The sequence below is a fragment of the Pongo pygmaeus genome, chromosome 1, assembly GCF_028885625.2.
Source record: "Pongo pygmaeus isolate AG05252 chromosome 1, NHGRI_mPonPyg2-v2.0_pri, whole genome shotgun sequence".
NCBI classification, from domain to species: domain Eukaryota; kingdom Metazoa; phylum Chordata; class Mammalia; order Primates; family Hominidae; genus Pongo; species Pongo pygmaeus.
In genome coordinates, this window is record NC_072373.2 from 190,116,068 (window position 1) to 190,122,585 (window position 6,518).

Genomic DNA, 6,518 nt, shown 5'->3' on the forward strand with positions numbered 1-6,518 from the left:
GTTAAGGACAATTCATGGTTGGTTTTAGGTCAATTTGAATTGGTAAGTGAAGCTCTGGAAATTTTTTTAGTTGACAGATAAAATTGTATGTAATTATTGAGTAGCTCTGTAAATGTTAAGAGCAAGTGAGTAATTGACTCTAAGGACTTTCAGGTTGGAAGGTTGCAGTTCATTTAACTAGAACAAAATGAATAAATTAACCAAAGCTTGGTTCTGCATCACACATGTGTAGAGGTGCTAAAAAATTATATTCAGAACTGGTGGAAAGGGTGAACGAAAGACTGGGAGAGAGTACCAGCTACCTGGTACCACCACAACTATCTTCTATGTACCATTTTCCTCTACTTATACTATAAAAATGTATTTAGTGCTTATTTATTATTGTGTCCACTGAGAGTCTTTGAAATAAACCAGGGTACTTCTTCATGTTTGGATGAAGGAACTTGGAATCAAAATTCTGGATGGTGAAGGGACTAAAATACAAAAAGCTCAGTAAGGATTACCGGGAGCTACACCCTTAAAGTCTGTTTGGGAATAGGGTGACCCTAGCCTGAGAGATGTTGCTCATTTCCAATGCTGAAGATCAGTGTGCAGGCAAAGGGCAGATGAGAAATAGATCAAAAGTAAAATCTTAGTCACTTAAGGATGACATTTCTAAGATTCAGGGAACAGGGACCGTGGGGGAGGAGAGAAACAAATCCTTAAGTGAAGCTTAGCCCTCCAGGACTTAGGCATTAATTTTACATAGTTTAACATACCCAAGATTTTTTAAAAATAACAAAAGTGATGATTTCCTATTTAAGAGGACATTTTAAGTTGGGAGAAAGGCTTCATAAAGACATTGCTTGAGCTGCTTCTGGGTGAATTTGCCAAGTATATTTTGGTGTTCCAGATGGCCCTGGTCAGCTGGAGGAATCAGAGGAAGGAAAGGAGAACGGTTCATTCGAATCCTGCATAACCCACTGTGATATTGTGATGTAATAAAAAGTATATATTTGGTCTCTGCCTCCAGTTCTGAGATGAGCTCCTAATGCTATTGTAGATTGAGGGACTAGGAGAATCTTAGTGTCTGACCCAGAGGTCTTAAATCCCTTGGAATTTCCTGGGTGGTAGGAGCATCTTTTGTTCTAATGAGGTGCCTCTTAGTGGGCTCCTGGACAGCCTTGGGATGAGAGCTAGTTGTTAGGGAATTAATCATGAAGGTTGGAACTTTCAGTCCCACCCCTGGACCTCCAAAAAGGGGAGACAGGTTGAAGGCTGAGTTGATCACCAATGGCCAGTGATGGGCCAATGGTCATGCCTACATAATAAAGCCTCCATAAAAACCCCAAAGGACAAGGTTCATGGAGCTTCTGGATTGCTGAACACGTGGAGGTGATGGGAGGGTGGTACACCTGGAGAGGGCTTGGAAGCTCTGTGCCCCTTCCACATACTCAGGAAGTGTGGAGCTTCCATGCCCTCTCGGATGTGCCACCCTCCCATCACCTTCATGTGCATCTTGCCCTATGCCACTCTCCCATCTGGCTGTTCATCTGTATCCTTTGTGAAATCCTTCAGAATAAATGGATAAATATAGGTAAAGTGTTTCCCTGAGTTCTGTGGGCCACTCTAGCAAATTAATCAAACCAGCGGTGGGGATCGTGGGATCCCTGATGTATAGCCAGTTGGTCAGAAGTACAGGTACAACCTACTGCATTCAACTGGTACCTGAAGTTGGGGGCAGTGTTGGACTGAGCCCTTAACTTGTGGGATCTGATGCTAACTCCAGGTAGATAGTATTAGAAATTGAGTTAAATTGTAAGACACCCAGTGAGTGTTCAGTGGGAAATTTTCCAGTGGAGAGTGTCCAATGGAGGAAAATCCCTCCACATCTGGTGTCAGGAGTGTTGTTGTGTTGGCTGTGTAAGAGAAGAAAAAGTGTTTATCTCTTCTACCTACCCATATGGACTGATCAATAGTTGCTCAATAGTACATTCTTTAAATGAAGGCTTATTTGTTGGGATGCAGCAGACCCTCCAAAAAAGCGACCCCTCTATCCCCACCTCTAAATTTCCCTCCCTTAGTCCTAGGCAAGTGTGCTAGCAAAACACTTGATGAGAAGACTGCTCCTGACCATGGCTTGTTCACTGAAGGGCTCCCACCTCTTAGTTGTTTGCTGGTTTAAGGGAAGCCAAGGCACAGAACGTCTTAAAGTGTTATCAAAACAGATAGACACAACATAGCCCTGCTCCTGACAACTGCTCAGTCTTTTTCGTCTCTTTGTTTCTCCCCAGCCTGTTTTCAGAAGCAGACACCTGCTCCTTATTGAACTTTACTGAATGTCTTTGCAAAAGTATCAGAGTCTCACCTTAAGGTTTCCATACAGAAGCTGGGAGTGGGTGCTTGATGCTGCTAGTTCATTCATTCCTATGGTACCATGTCAAAAATTAGGGGCTTATATATTTATTTATTTTTTGAGATGGAGTTTCCCTCTGTCACCCAGGCTGGAGTGCAGTGATGCCTTCTCAGCTCACTGCAACCTCCCCCTCCCGGGTTCAAGCGATTCTCCTGCCTCAGCCTCCCAAGTAGCTGGAGTTACAGGCACCCACCACCACGCCCGGCTAATTTTTGTATTTTTAGTAGAGACGGGGTTTCGCCATGTTGGCCAGGCTGGTCTCGAACTCCTGACCTCAGGTGATCCACCCGCCTCGGCCTCCCAAAGTGCTGGGATTACAGGCATGAGCCACCACGCCCGGCCAGGGGCTTACTTATTCCAGGACCAACAGCTTCTTACTTAATAGAGCAAAATGTTCCAGTACCAGAAACATTTTTCAGTGAGGAATTGCTGACAGGTGCAAAATTGTTTTTATATTCTTTAAACAGGACTTGTGGAACCTATTCATCACCGCGAGACAGGGTGATGAGAGGCTGCTTTAACAACTCGCTTGCCATTGCCTGGCCATTAGCACAAGTGGAAGCCCCTTTCTTATCCGGTTCCTTTACTTCTCTTAATGACTACCCAGGAAACTGTTAAGCATCAGTAATTTCACGAGATGTTTGAGGCCCCATCTTAATCTCCCTGACCAAGATTCTGAACAAGCCAGCCTCTAGGAAGCAAGGTCCATTTAGTAAGGTATATAAAGCAGCAGTTCCCAAACCAGGAATTTACATGCTTACTCAGGCCTCCTCAGAAATGCTGAATCGCAGCCTCCTCGGGTGGAACCCAAGATAACTATATTGTTAACAAGCTGTAGAGTGGATTCTGAAGCCCAGCTGCATTTGGGAACCACTGACATAGATTCAGATTAAAGTATAAATTGTATGTTTATGCCATTCAATAGGACGATTTGCAGTAAAAAGGCTGATGCCAGAGTCAGTGTGAATTATTTCAATGACAGGTTGAATGTATCCTGGTGTTTCTTTCTTTCTATTTTTTTATTTTTCAGATGGAGTCTCACTCTGTTGCGCAGCCAGGAGTGAGTGCAGTGGTGTGATCTCGGCTCACTAAAACCTCTGCCTCCCAGGTTCAAGCAATTCTCCCACCTCAGGCTCCCGAGTAGCTGGATGTGCGCACCACCACGCCTGGCTGATTTTTGTATTTTTAGCTATCTTGGCCAGGCTGGTCTCAAACTCCTGACCTCAGGTAATTCACACACCTTGGCCTCCTAAAGTGCTGGGATTACAGGCGTGAACCACCACACCCGGCCTGTCCTGGTGTTTCTAATATAATCATCATTGCACTAAAGATAATTTAACTATTATCCCACTCTAATATTTGAACTTCTCAATCCATTTCTTATTTTTCAGATATAATAGACTCATACCAGATTCCCCTTATTAAGTTGATGCTGTTTGAAGCTGAATTGTGGCTGCTTGACTCCATTAGTTTTCATCTGTGGCCATCCCCTATCTCATCCTGGGTGCTGTCAGTCATTTGTTAATATTCCCTTGGGCTAGTTGTTGTGCAGTTCAAGTCTCCTAAATTTTACTTCCTGATTTCTATCAATTTGTTCGTAAAAATTTCAATATCCAGTAGATTCAGGACACTAGCAAAAGTGTCACCTAAGATTTTGTTTTTCTTGACCTCATCCAAACATCTCATAGAATAATTCTCCAGCTTTTGCATGCATAAAAATCACCTGCAATGGGAAAAAGAGCTTAAAAACCGTTTTTGTTTTTTTTTTTTTTTTTTTTGGACAGGTGTTGATAAGGTTTGGCTCTGTGTCCCCACCCAAATCTCACCTTGAATTGTAATCCCCATAATCTCCATGTGTCAAGGGCAGGACCAGATGGTGGTAATTGGATCATGGGGGCGGTTTCCCTCATGCTATTCTCGTGATAGTGAGTGAGTCTCACGAGATATGATGGTTTTATAAGTGTCTCGCATTTCCCCTGTTTGCATTCACTCCGTTCTCCCACCCTGTGAAGAAGGTGTCTGTTTCTCCTTTGCCTTTCACCATGGTTGTAAGTTTCCTGAGGACTAGCCAGCAACGCGGAACTGTGAGTCAATTAAACCTCTTTCATTTATAAATTACCAAGTCTCAGGCAGTTCTTTATAGCAGCGTGAGAACAGACTAATACAGGGGTCTCACTCTGTTGCTCAGGCTTGTCTCAAACTCCTGGCCTTAAGCAATCCTCCCGCCTCAGCCTCCCAAGTCGCTGAGATTATAAGTATGAGCCACTGCGCCCAGCTCTAGGGGAGCAGCTTTTATAAATGCAAACCCTTGGTCTCTGTACCCACTGACTGATTAAGTAGATATGGGATGAGGCTTAGGAATCTACATTTTTCAAGTACCTCCAGATAATTACGTACACTAAAATTTTTGTGTACGAAATACTAAAGAAGTACTATTTACACTTTAGTACACACTTTGAGTACTTCTGATACAGGTGGTCTGTAAACCACAATTTGAGAAATGAATATACCCTTGTAAAAGACGCTAAAGTGGAAAGTTTCACACATCTCAAATAAGACAAGATTTCACACAATTGCATAGAACATCATTACCCAGGAAAAATAGCACTGTGGCCTTATCTCCATGGTCACTTGCATTCTTGGCAAACTCTCCTACCACTGGGTGAGTCATGTTATGAAACCAACTCTCCCTGAGGTTTTGATTTTGTTTCTGTTTGGTCTCATTATAGCTCCAGGATGTTTTATAAGAGATCAGTCTTTTTTTTTTTTTTTTTTTTGAGACGGAGTCTCACTCTGTCACCGAGGCTGGAGTGCAATGACACGATCTTGGCTCACTGCAGCCTCCCAGGTTCAAGCAATTCTCTTGCCTGGGCCTCCGAGTAGTTGGGATTACGGGCACCTGCCACCATGCCCGGGTAATTTTTTGTATTTTTAGTAGAGACAGGGTTTCACCATGTTGGCCAGGCTGGTCTTGAACTGACCTCAGGTGATCCGCCCACCTCGGCCTCCCAAAGTGCTGGAATTACAGGTGTGAGCCATCCCGCCCGGCCAAGAGATCAGTCTCTTCAACTCTCTTCCTTGCTTCCTTACAAACAAAACCTTATGGTAACCCCTTCTACATTTTGTAACATTAAAACACTTGGTAAATAATATTTTCATTTAGATTTAATTTAGGCTATTGGTATTGTTTATTTCCTATGTGTAATTTTGTTATGAGTTTTAGGATTCTGGGTAAACTTCCTCACCCCAACCCCAAATTTAGTCGTCACATTTATAGAAGGCATCTATTCTGCAACTTTGTAACTTGAATGTCTTGAATGTTTTGACAGTCCTTATTATCACATTGATTCTCTTCTGCCTAGATTCTACTAAAGGTGAACATTTCCCTTCTGACTGAAGTTTGTATTACACTCATTAATAGCAATTTTCTTTAGTGTGGATTCTCTGGTGAATGTGAACTTCTGAGGCTTGAAAGAAGCCTGTACTGAACTCATCACATTTATGGGGTCACTCTCCCCTATGCACTTGCTCATCAGTGCCAAGTTTTGTACTCTGAGAAAAATTATCACCGCTCTTATGATAATGATGTGCTTTCTCTCCTGAATGGAGGGAGGGTACTACGAAGGAGAAGAGAGGAGCACCTGGTGAAGCTCTCACTACGTTCATCACACAGGTACGGTTGCTCTCCCATATGGTTCCTGAGTCCCATGTGGATCTGCAACTGTACAATAACCCTGACCACATTCCCTTCACTTCAAAGGTTTTCCTCCTGCACAGGTGCTTTCATAATTGGAAAAATTTTTGTACTAGCTGATACCCACAATTCATGCATCACATTTATAAGCCCCCTCTATTGTGTGCACTCCAAGAGGAACTGGGCCAAAGTTTTTAACACATTCTTCACATATACAAGGTTCTCTTCTGTCCGATTGTCTCATGAACTCAAAGGAAATACCTCAGCTGAAGGCCTACCACAAATATGGGCAGGGTTTCTCTCCTTGTGGAATGTCTGAATTTGGTGATAGGTGGTAAGGGGTTCAGCTATATCTGAGTCATTCATCTATATATAATTTCTCTGTGAGTTATGGTATATCCTTGCACATTTGAGTGATTACAAAAAAAT